The sequence below is a fragment of the Notothenia rossii genome (genome assembly GCF_949606895.1).
Source record: "Notothenia rossii genome assembly, chromosome: 8".
Lineage (NCBI taxonomy): Eukaryota > Metazoa > Chordata > Actinopteri > Perciformes > Nototheniidae > Notothenia > Notothenia rossii.
In genome coordinates this window covers 42,717,126-42,732,752 of record NC_136906.1, presented here as the reverse complement: position 1 = coordinate 42,732,752, position 15,627 = coordinate 42,717,126, and the positions used below count along the sequence as shown (strand labels likewise).

The 15,627-nt window shown below is 41.2% G+C and overlaps 1 protein-coding gene across 1 annotated transcript in view; it reads left to right on the top strand.

The window, feature by feature from the left end:
* The window catches only part of LOC307014449 (uncharacterized protein), a 214,556-nt gene that overhangs the window by 30,941 nt on the left and 167,988 nt on the right, over nt 1-15,627 (top strand). The gene's annotated exons all lie outside the window — the stretch shown is intronic.

The window sequence follows — 15,627 nt, the reverse complement described above, 5'->3', positions numbered from 1 at the left end:
ATCAAATAGTCATATTTATAAGAACTGTATTAAGGAACAGAGATAAAGGGGTAATCTGTGTTTTAACTGATGATTCCGATCAATTCAATTAAAAGGAAATCAGCAACCACACTAGGCATACCATGTTTTGGCTGTGCCTGTGGTGCAGAGTTTAGTTGTAAAACAATTATTGTAGGAGATCGGAACTAATACACTGAAAATATGATTACATTACTTTTTATAGATATACTATGTTCATTGTCAAGGATGTAAAAAAAAGAAGAAAGAAGCACCACACCTCTGTTTTCTGAAGTACGACCACCAGCTTTCAATTCTTTGATTTGCTGTTGAAGAGCCATACATGTGACTGGCAGCCCCAGCAAAATGGTCAGTGTGTCTTGATCTTAAAGCACACTGGATGGCTGCCATTGTGCCGTTTTCAGTGCCGCAGTCTGTACGCAGCCTCATAGGTATGACTCCATGCTCTGTGACACAACGTATGTAATTTTGAGCAATGACCCCAGGGTCATTGTTTGTTGGTCCACACTTCAACCACAATACTTTTCTGGAGTAGCCATCAATACATCCGCTGATGGCCAAACCATAGGGCTTTAGCTTATCATAGCCATCAACATGCCAGACGTGGTTGGGTCCTTCAGAGCTGTATGTTCTTCGTACAAATCTTCTATTACTGCGAAGTTGAACTCCAGATGGATCAAGCTCTCTCATCAAGTTCATGACCTCATCCCTTTTTACAGTAAGGGAGTGCTTTTGCCGCAATGTCTGACACATCGAGCGGTAACCGTAATGCTGGCCAGGTCCATTTAGCTCCTCTTGAATGGCAGCACGAACAATAGCCAAAGGGGAGTAGTTTTTTTTCCTTGATAATGAAATACTTTTTAATTTACTCTTTAAAGTACGCAGACTAATTTTTACTTTGTGGTTAGTTTCCAGAAAATCCAACATTTCATCGTAGCTGAAGCCATCATGAAAGTCTTTATGAATGAGGTCCTGTGGGGCTGTTGGATGCTGATTGTAAAAAAAAAAACACAAGGAGAAAAAGAAGAAAACATCATGTCATGGCTCACTGTCTCAAAATCTGATTCTAAATGTATAATTTTCTCTATAAAGAGAGAACTAATACACAATTATTAATGTATAATATAAGCTGTTTTGTGTATTTAATCATGCATTGGTCTACAATTTAATGATGGCTTCTACATATTTCACATGAACAGACAATGACAAAAGGTGTCCTTCATGATGATAACTAGTGTATGCATCTGCCAATTGGTATTCTAAACAGAGTAGTGTGTTGAATCCTTATTTCTTGCATTTGAAACAGATACAATACAAAAAAGTGAACTTCTGCCAAAAACTGTACATGTTTGCCACAGGAGCCCCCGGATGTTGGCCACAGAAAGGACAAAACATGGCAGCCTGAAAAGACATACATTTATGTAGTAAATCCATTTAATCAAGTCAATCAAAAACACACAGTCTAAATAGTGGTTAGCTAAATAAATAGAAAGATACATCATGTTTATCATTGATTCTGTGTTTTGTCTCTCTCTCTCCTTGAATGTCTTCTCTATATTTGTTCTTCAGCATGTCTAATGCACAATACTATCCTGTTATTACTTTGTCCCTCTTCACATTTTGTCACTTCTCTCTCTCTCTCTCTCTCTCTCTCTCTCTCTCTCTCTCTCTCTCTCTCTCTCTCTCTCTCTCAATTCAATAGCTTTATTAGCATGACCATAGTTACAGGCAATTGCTAAAGCTCTGTATAGTTACAACATCTATACACAAATACATACATATCAAACTGCTAAGAATTCAAATGTCCTTTTTCCGCGGTACTCACTATGGCCTGTGATATTTGCCTGCACTTGATTTGTCATCTCTTTTAATAATGTTCTCCCCTCACTTTATCTTCTCTTCACGTGAAGCTCTCCTCTCCTCAGTTGGTGTAGTAGTTAGGCACGCTAACGCTAGCTATATAAATATGACGCTCTATGTATAAAAACAAAACTTACCTTCTTATATCTTTCTCCACTTAAATGAACTTTCTTTCCTCTTGTTCGTTCTCTCTATGTCTGGTCATACATCGATCTGTTCCACGTAGCGCGCCCCCTAGAAGCCTGGAACACTTCCGGAATGTTTTTTTTTTGTATGTGTTTTTCGGTTGTATGTGCTTTTGACTTTGCATTTCGTTTTTGTATTTGCAGCGTTTTTCTGTTGCGTTTGTTTTCGGGGTTTGTGTGTTGTAGGTTTAGCTTGCATCATTTCTGTAAATGCAGCGTTTTTCTGTTGTATTTGTTTTCAGGGTTTGTTGGTTTTTCATTTCATTATTTGCAGGTGTTTCCTGCTTATGTGTGTGTTTTTGGCCGTTGTTTAGCGTTTGCACCTGCCGGCCACCGTACTTATGTATTTTGTTGTCCCTTTTGAAATGAGGAAGACATACTTCTGCCTATTGCTGTTATGGAGAGTAAAATCCTCTCATGCAGGTGCAGAGTGTAAGTGAGAGTTGGCAGTAGGTTTTAATCTATGTGGTATTTGACCTTCTGGTTTAAACGTAGGCAACGTGAGGATACCATACATCGCTACTAGTTCTTTGATGTTGGTTGGTGAGTCAGAACATTTAGTCTAAAATTGCTTTGGGGGGTGGGGATGAATGGCAAACAATGTTGACAGGGCTAAAGTCAATGTATCGTTTTTTATATTTATACTAGCTAATTATTGAAACATTGCAAATGCATTTGGGTTAATGACATCTTGACACATAATTGATTGACATTTCAAAAGTTGTTCCTTCCCTGTACAATATAGATTCAATTAATATTTCTCTAATGTTGTGGGACAGTAACCTTCAATGGCTGACCAAAATAAAATAAAATGTTTATTACCACCAGGGCAGAATTATCGAATATCTTCGATTGATTTCTCGACCGGTGTACTTTTTGGGCCCAGTCTTTTGCTTTCTGCCGGAAATCCTTCATATGGGCCGTGTGCCTTGATTTCAGCTCCAACATCTTCCCACACTGAGGAAGTGAGAGGGAAAGAGGGAGTAGGAAGGACATACTTACTTTTTCTGATAGAAAGACAGTTATAAACAGTTGGGAAACAAAGTATTGCTTATTTCTTTCTTTTAACCATATATATATCATAATATAATACTTCCCTAAAAAATGAATCCGAAAATCAATTAAATTCAACTGATTGTACAGACTGACAAAATATGCTACCGAGTAAATGTACCGGATCATTTATTCAGCAGGCTAACCAAGTTAGGATATCTAATTAACAGTATACAGAGGGGCCACATTCACTTTATCTAATTATTTGTAGCAATTCATATTTTAATTTACACTATGAATGTCCATTATATGGCCTCATATATAATCATAATAAAATATTATTCATTTTTTTTAATCAAAATATTGTTATTTAAAAGAACTGTTAGAAATTAAAATCAATGTTTTGATGGTATAATGTAGCTAAAACATACCGTCAGTTTAAACGCTCTTTTATACTGAAAAACCAGAAATTCTTGTGCACAAGCAGTTAAGCTTTTATTCTGAAAATCTTTCATCTAACGCTGCTGCAAAAACTCTCCTCTCTACTCTCTCATCCTCTCTGGACTCTCTCTGTCCTCTCACATCGCGGCCGGCTCGTCAGTCCCCTCCTGCTCCCTGGCTAAATGACGCACTGCGTGCTAATAGAACCATCCTTCGGGCAGCAGAGCGGAAATGGTGGAAATCCAAACACCATGACGACCTCCTAACCTATCAGGCTCTCCTCTCCTCTTTCTCTGCTTCCATCTCTCAGGCAAAAAGCACTTTCTTTCAAGATAAGATCCAATCTTCCTATTCCAATCCCAAAAAACTATTTTCTATCTTCTCCACCCTCTTGGACCCTCCCAAAGCACCTCCCCCCTCCTCCCTTCTGTCAAGCGACTTTGTTAACCACTTTGAAAAAAAGGTTGATGATATTCGCTCTTCCTTTTCTGACTCACCTTTACTCACCGCTGGGTCACCAGACCCTCCCTTCACCCACACACTGACCTCCTTCTCCCCTCTCTCTCCAAGTGAGGTTCTTACCCTCGTTACCTCTGCCCGTCCTACCACCTGTTCTCTGGACCCTATCCCCTCAAACCTCCTTCAGACTATCGCTCCTGATATTCTACCATTTCTCACCCATTTCATCAACACTTCTCTAACTTCTGGTCACTTTCCAAACAGTCTCAAGGAGGCAAGAGTAAACCCTCTCCTTAAGAAACCCACTCTCAATCCGTCTGATGTTATTAACTACAGGCCCGTCTCTCTCCTCCCGTTCCTGTCTAAAACACTTGAACGCGCTGTCTTTAAACAACTCTCCTGTTATCTCCATCAGAACAACCTTCTGGATCCGCACCAGTCTGGTTTCAAGGCAGGTCACTCAACAGAAACTGCTCTCCTTGCTGTCTCTGATGAACTGCACACTGCTAAAGCAGCCTCCCTCTCCTCTGTCATCATCCTTCTGGACCTGTCTGCTGCATTCGACACAGTGAACCATCGGATCCTCCTTCGCACTCTCCAAGAACTTGGAGTTTCAGGCACTGCACTTTCCCTCCTCACCTCATACCTCAACGACCGCACCTACAGGGTTACTTGGAGAGGGTCAGAGTCCGACCCTTGTCAATTAACTACAGGGGTCCCTCAGGGCTCGGTTCTTGGTCCCCTCCTCTTCTCCCTGTACACAAACTCGCTCGGGTCTGTCATTAGCCCGCATGGTTTTTCATACCACTGCTACGCTGACGACACCCAACTAATTCTGTCCTTTCCCCGCTCAGAGACCCAGGTCGTCGCACGCATCTCTGCTTGCCTAGCAGACATCTCTCGGTGGATGTCTGCTCATCACCTCAAGCTCAACCTTGACAAGACTGAACTGCTCTTCCTTCCGGGAAAAGATTGTCCCACTCTTGACCTAACAATCAACATCGGCACCTCTGTTGTTTCCCCGACTCAGACTGCAAGGAATCTGGGTGTGGTCCTAGATAACAAATTGTCCTTCACTGCAAACATCGCTGCTACAACCCGCTGCTGCAGATACACGCTTTACAACATCAGGAGGATACGTCCCCAGCTGACCCAGACATCAGCGCAGATTCTGGTCCAGGCTCTCGTCATCTCACGCCTAGACTACTGCAACTCCCTCCTGGCTGGTCTACCTGCATGTGCCATCCGACCTCTGCAGCTCATCCAGAATGCAGCGGCTCGTCTGGTCTTCAACCTTCCCAAATTCTCCCACACCACACCGCTCCTCCGCTCCCTTCACTGGCTTCCAGTAACTGCTAGAATCCACTTCAAGACACTGGTACTTGCGTACCATGCTGTGAATGGATCTGGCCCTTCCTACATCCAGGACATGGTTAAACCGTACACCCCAGCACGTGCACTCCGCTCTGCATCAGCCAAACAGCTCGCTGCACCCGCACTGCGAGGGGGACCCAAGTTCCCGTCAGCAAAAACACGTGGGTTTGCTATCCTGGCTCCAAAATGGTGGAATGAGCTCCCCATTGAAATCAGGACAGCAGATAGCTTACACATCTTCCGACGCAAACTGAAAACTCATCTCTTTAGACTCCACTTCGAGCGATAGAATTACTAACAAAGCACTTATATACTAATAAAGGGCTGGCTTTCTAAATGCCAGTTGAGTAGCACTTGAAATGTTTGGCTCTATGAAACCTGATGTACTTATATGATTCTGTTTTCTTAAAGGTTGTATCTTCCTGGTCGAATGCACTTATTGTAAGTCGCTTTGGATAAAAGCGTCAGCTAAATGCAATGTAATGTAATGTAATGTAATGTAATCTACGGTTAGCATTTAGCATGTGGCTAATATACGATTTCCTAAAGAGGTGAATTGAGTAGCGAAATGACGTGGTGTGGTGAAAACCGAAACCTACTGATTTAACACTACAACTATAGATGTCGAGATACTACCATGCTGAATATTAAATGAAAGTACAGTTTATTTGAATACACTATTGTTTACAGACGAGAGTAGCATGTGACAACATCCGGAATGACCGGAAACCAAACCAGCCGTGAAGTATTTTCTGTATGTTTTAGAGTATTGATTACAGCGTTTAGAATGTGTTACATGAAAAGTGATGAAAGAGAATATGAGGAGAAAAGGCGTGTTAAGCATATGTTGAAGGTGAAAAGTACCAATCCTCTGTTTAAATGCAACAACGGACATTAGAGGCGAGGCGAGCCAGCTGGCGGGGAGGAGCCAGCAGAGGATATATAAACAGCACCGAACGGGGGATTTGTCCTTCTCTTCTCTTCTTGCTCAGGAGAGCCAGATCACAGCTGTTTTCTGCCGGAACAATATTCTGTCTGTAACACTACCGCGCCTTTTTTAATTAAAGTATCCCATTTGAATCTTCTCAGAGACTCCATTTAGTCTCATTTTAAAGCTTCTCTCCTGGACGCGAGAATAACGAACATATTTAACAATTGGCGACCCGGCCGACGTGATCTCGTTCCACCGGGAGAGCAGTTGCAGTTTTCAAAGGAGCTTGAACAATGCTGTTAGACATACACTCGGGCCCATACAGAAAGGTAAAGAAGTACCTGTTTATTCAAAATCTTCAATAGATTACACAGTGAACAATAGGAGTGTGTGTCTGTCTGGTAAGTTAGACTCCTGAGAAAGACTGCCTAAATTTAAGTTAAAACAAGCCTAAATTGATAAACATTGGTATCCTACCACACGTGGCGTTGCTTTGTCACAGGCAGGGTGAGTTCAATTTATTTTGTTCTATTTAACCCTGCATGCTATTCGTTTGTCTGTTATTACATGTCGGCTAGAGGCCAATCACTTCAATAGGTGTCTTTTGTTACGTTTTAAGTTAACATGAATGGTTTTAGGCCATTAAGCAGTCGGGACTGCTTGAGGCAAAGACACAGCCAAAGTTGGAAGCTGAGGTTATTGGAGTGAGTGTTTGTGTTAACAACAGTGTGAGGCTGTTTTAAAAAAGTCATTTTTCGAGGAAAAGGCCTGAGGAGTTTGAAGCTTTCAGTGGTTACTTTTTTCTGTTTTCAAAAAGACATTGCATGTGGATTACGACGTGAAGTGCGACATTCGTGCGTCAGATAGACGATATTCTTCTGATTGTGTGTGGATAGCGTCCCATTTTGTCCCATAATAGCGTGTTTAAACAGAAGAGATGGCCATACTGGCTCTTAAAGTCAAAACATTTACGTACATGGGTAGAGGGCTATGACGTAAGGGTATAGGGCCCATTTATCATTGTAAACTAAATAGAAATGTTATTTTAAACTACAGTGTTGTGTGTTGAATTTGCTAGACAAAATATCACCCCGCCATTATTTCAACTCCACTGTGAGAGCCACGAGGTGTTTTTTCAAATCCCTTTGTTCTTCAGGTCAAAGGTTGGAAAACCAGTTGTCATCTTGTCTTGACCTCATGTTCACAGTGAACCACACGGCAGTCGCCATTTCATGAAATGCTAATTGAAGTACTCTGTTTGCTTTAACACACTGAGGCTAGGCATTCCATCTTGTAAAGAACATCATACTTCTTGTCAGAGTTAGAACTATTGGAACTACTTCTGCTGGTAAAAGTGTATTGGCTGGTTTTGGGATATTCTTGGTTGCAAGTGTGTATTGGCGGTTTTGTGAATATTCTTGTTTGCAAATGTGTTTTGGCGGTTATGTGCTGTGTTGTTTAACCATAGTGTAATGTTCTTCCTATTTTAAAGATAATTTTAAGGAAAATAAATGTCTCCTTGTTAAAACAAGTCAGTTTGGCAACAGCTATTCCCTAGTGGATTAAGCTGGAAATTAAAATAGCGCACTCTGGTGGTAGTACATAATTATTACACAAATGAAAGAAACACCATAACATTGTGAAGTATAATTTTAAGTGTTATAAATAAACACATGCTTGATCGCCAAGATAGAATTGCAAGTGGTTTCTAATTATAAGATAAGAAACTTTACATAATACTTTTTCAAACACCAATTTATTGAAGCTAACACAAGTAGTGACATTAGTATAATTTCATACACTTCGGTATGCACTGTACACAGGAGATTTGGATTTGAACCAATATTCATATTTCAAAGTCAAAACCATACACGGTACAACTTTATTTTAACATTTTATATTTTAATTTTGCATCATTTTTATATATTAATGAACTTTATTAATATTTTACCTAAAACTTAAAAAAAAAAATCTATAACTTAAAAAAAATAATAATAATAATTAATAGAACCTTGAGCAACTTTAAAAAATAAATAAACATTTTTTAAAGTTCGGACGAACAGCAATGAAGGTGCTAGTCAGAAGATTAGTGCTTCATCTTTGATAAGTTAATAAATAATTAGAGAAAATGTCACCAAAACAAACTAAGTTGAGACTAGACGCAGAGCCAGGCTCAACAGCAGATATCAAGGGAAGGATACAAATCAGATCAGATGCTATAACAGCTCCAAATCTTAGACAAAAGACATGGAACCACATGGAAAAACTGTTGGAACAATGGCAAACGAGAGGACTGTATCCAGCTGATGATCAACCAGCACCAAAGAAAGCCTGTAGAAAAGCTGTAGTTGAACATGAGAATGCTGAATACCTACAACAGGAAAAAGCATGGATCAAAGCCGGACAACCCTCTTGGTATGGACCTGAAAACATTGCTATGAACAGAGCTGAAAAAAGAAAAGTTATTGTTGCAAGTTTGGTATTCCATCTGGAAGATGCCAGCCAAGGATTGACAAACAGCTTACATGTGGTAGAACTCAGCAGAAGAATGGAAGAGGAGACCAACAGAAGAATGGAAGAACTCAGCAGAAGAATGGAAGCAGAACTCTGCAGAAGAGAGGAAGAATCCAACAGAAGAATGGAAGAACTCGGCAGAATAATGGAAAAGGAACTCTGCAGAAGAGAGGAAGAATCCAACAGAATAATGGAAGAACTCTGCAGAATAATGGAAAAGGAACTCAACAGAAGAATGGAAGAGCAGCTCAACAGAGGAATGGAAGAGAGACGAAAGGCAGTTGAAGCCCATAATGACATTATTGAAGAGAGACGAAAGTCAGTTGAAGCCCATAATGACATTGTTGCAGAAAGACAAAGGGAGGAAGATAAATACCAACAACTTCTGGCGGAAAGACGACAAAAAGATGTAAGATTCCAGAACATGATGGCAGATAGACAACGGAGAGAACAAGAAGAACGAAGAACCGGTGCATATACCTCCATGCCATTGATAGCGGCTGGAAGAGGAGGATTTCAATACCAACCATGGACTCACAGGGACATGGAAGCATTAGTGTCAAAGCTACCTCAACTCACGAAAGGAGGTCAGAAGTGGGTGAATGATCTGGAGAAATACACAGCCCAAGACCACCTGTGCTTGGGAGACATGAGGGCCCTGCTCGGACGGATTGAAGGACGACTTGAAGTGAGAGCAATAGATTCCAAGGTCAAATGCACCAACTCTCCAGATTACATTTCCTTCAACAAAGTCAGGTCGAGGTATTGGGCTGCCATTCGTCAAATCTACTCAACAACACAGAGTTTACATGCCCTCAACAGCCTGAGAAAAGAACCGGGGGAAGCCTTCCTGAAGAGATGTGAAGGAGTGTGGGAGGACTGCACTGGAGAACGACATGACGTTTCACCGTCTGTCGTAATGCTGTGGAAGAACGCGGTCATTAACGCCCTTCCCCAATCAGTGCAGGCAAGCCTGGGAGATGTGGTGGCATTAGACGCTATACCCATTGAAGAATGGAGACAACATCTCATTTACCACGATATGAAATACCAAGCAACCCAGAGGGAAAAAGACGAAGAATTTAAAACATTACAACTAAGACTCTTTAAGATACAAATAGCTGAGAAAGATACCGAAGCTAATAAAAACAAGAAAGCGGCAAGGCAAATGGCAGCTACATCAGAGAAGGCAGGGCAGATTCCTCCAACAATTCAAGCTCAGGAAGAAGCAAAGAATGCAGAGCAGACATCTCAAACAGTTGAATCTCAGATAGTGCCAGAGAATCAGATGGAGAACCAACAACCAGGAGGTTTCCGAGGAGGCAGAGGCAGAGGAAAAGTTATCCGGTTCGAGGGATGCTACATATGCAATCAGCTGGGCCATTGGGCTAGAGATTGTCCACAACAACAAATGAAATACCCACCACATGCACCAAACAACGGCCCACCATGCAGTTTCCATGATGACGACGGAGGCAGGGGGTCCCAGAGATGTCAAAGACGTTCAGGATTTCCAAACATGAACCAAATGCCACTGACAGCCTGGTATCAACCACAACAATGAGGAAGCTTAGAGGACCAGACCATCAGGTGATGCATCTTCAGCACAAGGGTATTTTGAAATCCAGCTACATAGAGCCACATGTGTCACCACAGGAGGGAGAGGTTGAATGTTATTTAAAAGATAATCAGTAGAATATTGCATTTACACATAGAGCATCCACAGATTAGAAGTAGCAGAGTAGAACATTTAGCAGACTATTTTTGTAATTATGAGACGGAAAAGACATTACGAGTGATGTTGTTCCCCCACACAGAAAAGTATTGTGTCCACACAGCTAGTGAGGTCAAGACGATGGGCTTCCACTCAAAATATGCAAGGGGCGGCGATACACCTGACGTGAAGTTGTCCAGATCTGAAAACAGAAACTCGATTCTGCTGTGGTGAAGTCTGGCTACAAAGGGAGGTGTTCCAATAGGGTCGCTTGTCTCAAACCAGTGAAGAAGTCAACAAGAACCCAGCTGAACTAGAGAGTGACTGTTAGTGGGAGAACTGTGACGGAGCGACAGAGACTGGCCCAACATTTTCCTGCCAGTACATAGATAGACCCCATCAGAAGACCGGGGCTGTGTTTAAAGGGGAACTTCTTTTATTGTTAGTGGAAGTATAGTTTTTAATCAAACAATTATGTGATTTATGGAGTCAGATTACATTTTTCTCATAAACACAATTTTATAATCGCTCTGAAGTATCTGTTTTAAGGTATGAGCTGCAGATTAAATAACATAACACTGATTGAGAGCTTGGATGAAGAAGTTGTAGGGTTTTTACAACAGTTTCAAGAATCAGTCTTTATTCATTTATTCTTGAGTAATTTTTATTATTTATAGTGTAGTGCGTAAGACAATATCTCATTTTGAGTGAGGGGCACCAGCCCTTCATGCAGGTCACCCTCTGTGAGAATAGTTCATATTTTCCCTCCAGTTTGGAGAAATATTATTTTATCATATGTTAGTTCAGCAGTGTCAACCAATCCTCTAATCCTAGAATTATTGAGACGCATTAGCGACACCAGGGGTATTGTTTTTTGCAGCAACGATGATGTATAATACCATGACAAAAGCCATTATTGAAATAAGTAAACTATCTTTTTGTGCTAATGCATTTATACCATCAGAAAACCATACATCATACGATATTTTTGTACCCCTTGTGGGTACACGGAGAAGTTATATTTATTTAATGCAACGTTATGGGTTTTACATGTCCTGTTCATAATAGGGTAATCATTGCAATATTAATTGAGCATTTTATGCTCAAAGGAGGGAGTGTCATGATTATACAGATATGTTGATTTCAGTGACGTTGTAGTTAATAAATAATAACATGTAGTTAACAATAGGTCTCATAACAACAAGAGGTATGCCGAAGCTTGGGCCTTCTCCAAGGAGGGAGTGGTCCAGTTTTAGATATTAGACAAATAGAAGTGGATGAATATGTCAGAACTCTGAGTAATATTATGCAAGTTTTGTCTACACAGGCTAGGAAAACTACAGAGATACCAGAAGAGACACCAGAAGAGACTCCTGGTCGGCCAGGTGATTGGGTGAGGTTGAAAGTTCACAAAAGACAGTGGGCTGATCCCCGGTGAACGGAAGCGTGAAAAGTTGTAATGAACTTCACACGCGCTCCGGTTTAAAGGTAAAGAAAAAGGAGCAAATTGACACCACCTCACACATTGTCACCCTTCACTGGCAACTTCCAGAACATTATTGGGAGTTAGGACTGATTTGGCAGAGCTGGAACAAAACAATAAATAGAAATAAGATAAACATAGAAACAGCTCAAAAGACAAATTGTCTATAGATTTTTATAGATTGTACATTAATGTGAAAACCTATTTTTTGTTTTACATCTAAAAAACAGTCCAATTTGTTGTATATGTTATTTTTGTACTCATTATTTAAATTCTGTAACGGACACAACCAGGTATAAAATAGAGATGATGACGAGAACAAAGCCAAACCAATTGTGGGGTCCCCTAGGGATAAGAGTTAGAATAGCATTGTCGATTGTGCTCATTACACTTGGCACCTTTCTGGTTGGATGGGGAGCACAATATCAAGTAAAACATGGAACCATTAGTTCACTCATAAAGAATGCCCACATCACTAACAAGACTCCAGCTGTGTTTCAGAGACTTTCACTTATCCCCAGAGCCAAAAGATCACCTGAGCAACAAGAGGAGGAGTTGGAAATACTCGTTCCCAAACGTGAGGCGGTTATAATCAAGATGATTCACCCCCCCTATATGCAGTTCTTGTATCAAATGATGAGATGGGTTTAAGTGATCGGGATATGTAAGTGATGGGGATTAACAGATTAGGGGAATCTCTAAATACACTGGATCCATTTTTAGTCTGTAGCAGAAACTTCCCCTGTTAAGTTTATGAACAACCGAACGGTGACCTGACTAAAATTATTGAAAATGATTACAGTAGAAACAGGCTACTAACCCACAAGTACGTACAAACTCTATGAACAAAATTTCCCAGCAGATAGTGGCGACATTGCAGATATGTCCAGTCACAAAAGTTACTAAGGTTCTAAATAACAGTGGGATTAAAGTGATGGAGAAAATATGGAGACGTTCTTTTATAGTGTGTGAAATATGTGGTGCTTGAAACATGTAGGTATTTAAATGTATAGAAGAAAATGGGTTCCTGAAAGAGTTAATTGGAGTAAACATGTTACAGTGGGTGAAAGCAATGTTTAGGGATATGGTAAAATTATTAGTAGACATGACTTGTGTTTAGATGACATTTAACAACTAAAATGGATAGTAAGATTAGGAAAATAGAGAGGAAAAGGTTGGATTTATTTGACCTCGGTGTGTTAGAATTTAACTATACGTCATGCCTCCCGAGATCTCTCTCTCTCTCTATCTATCCGCCTGTCAGACCACTACGACCCCATCGTCCAAGCAGACAAAAGACCTCACCACGGAAGACTCCTCCTCTTCCATTGAACAGACAGAGAAGCAGAGCTGAACCATCTCCACCTGAGGCATCCAGAACTACAGGTGACATAAAAAGGCACACTCTCATCGGTCCCCCACAGGACATGAAGTTCCAAGCTGAGCCACAAGATTTGGGCACAAGAGCAGAGTGTGGGACATGAGAGCGGAATACGCCCTCCATGCAACCAGTAGAGAATGTAAAGGAGGAGATGAAATGCAAAGCAGATGGGACACTGAAAAGAGTTGCAGCGGAAGGATCCAAGAGTGGATGGACTGAGGAGAAGGTGGACGGAGGAGAGGACAGGACAGAGGAGTTGGCATGGTCCGGCAGAACGTGAGGGGGTCGTGGCTTGACAACCAGAGGGGGAGAGAAGGAAAACGGGAGTGAGTGAGTTTACACATAAACACACTTATTCACCAATGAGAAATACGTAAAGAAAAATATTTATTAGCCATGAATTAATCAATTGGTGAATTTATAAAGAAAGAAAGAGGAAACTATTAAATAGCCCTAAAAACACACTGAGGGTAGAACATATTATTCAATCTTTTCATCATATGAACAAATTATTCTTTAAGAGTTTTTTATTCATGTGTGAATTTGGGGAAGATTTTATTTGTTACAGTATAGACCAGGGGTCGGCAACCCCTGGCACGCGTGCCAGCATTGGCACGTGGCACCGTAACCAGTGGCACACTAGGAATAAGTGGAATAAGTGTGCAAAAATATTTAAATTGTATTTTCAGATCCTGAACGAGACCGCCGCCAGAGCGCGTCTCCCCGTTACCTGCAGAAGGAAGCCATGCACGCAACGCAGCCCCGCTCTCTTTATCTCCAGGTGACTTTCTGCCGCTTTCCTCCGTGGTGCAGTGCTGATGGTTTCACCACGGAGGAAAGCACTTCACTAATTGCAGTACCCATAAGGAGCTGTACAAATGCCGCAGTTTTTGCGTGGCTGTGTATTTAGTTGAAAGCCCAGTGGCGATCTGCTCATCTCTCATCGAAATAATATGCTACAAAGGGGCGGACTGGCCATCTGTGTGTTGAACTTTCCTGTGGGCTCCCAGACCGTAGTCGAGGAGGGCAGAAGCAACAAGCTTCAGGTTTAATAACCCACTTTAGAGAGAGGCGAGCTCTTCTTGGGAGGCCGTTGCATTTATTTAGCTGTTCTTCTGTTTCACAAAATACATCACAGACCTCTGTTTTTCTGCTTCCTCGTTTCACTTCCAGAAACATACACACGTTCTCTCCATAGGTTCTCTCACTGTCGCTCTACCATCCACAAACACACATGCACAAGCCACACCCCTCTCTCTCTCTCTCTTAAAGGGACAGCGATCTCATCTCACTCTGCATGACCCTAATATCATAGCATGTGTGCTCTGGAGAATCACAGAACGGACCATCGTCCTTATTATTATGCCGTAATGAGCGTATGAGCGTAAAGCTCCTCAACCCCACCCCCCCCCCCCCCCCCCCCCGTTGATAATACTCGTTGGCACGCTGATAACAATTATTTTTTTAAATGGCACTTCAACTCAAAAAGGTTGCCGACCCCTGGTATAGACCTACAGTTTAAAGAGATGGTTTTAGTAACCACTCTATAAAAGCAGACACATCTTTATTTGTATGGAAAATGTTAAAGGTAGAGCTAGTACCAAGCCAAAGATAGTATTCCAATCTAGAGTATTGATTTCTCAATTGTAGCATGGTTATTACCTCAGGAGGGAAGATTAAGGTGGAAATAACATTTGTTTTTCGTCAAAGATGTAGAGTTTTAAAAGGACACTGGGCAAAGAGAGATTGCACATTTTAATTAAAAAAAAACTAATATAATTGGGAGTAATACATGCGGGGCCTTGGATCACTCATTGTGATGGTGCATATTTTACAACAAATATCGTTTAGGGAGAAGGGGTCGCTCAACCCACCCTGCAGATGTTTTAAATCTTACTTGCAGCTTCAGAGGGAGCGCACGGCACCAGAGTATGAGTTTTAAAAGAGAAGCGCCACCAGCTCCTAATGGTCATCCATTCAATCAGTGATGACCTGACATTTAGAGATGTTATTTAAAGGAGAAACATACCTGCCATAAGTGTAAATTCCTGAATTGAACTGCAAACCATTAATGAAATGACTTCTGTTTTAAAGTCCTTGTTAAAGGAGGGAGTAATTATCACATGCTCGGGCACCCAAGGTTCCACACTCTGTTAAAGGGGTTAGCATAGTTATTTAAGTAGACCATAATTGAAAATACATTAGTATTATGCGTTATTGATATTCCACCGGTTCTCACACCATTTCAGGGACTTTATCACAGCATTAGAACAG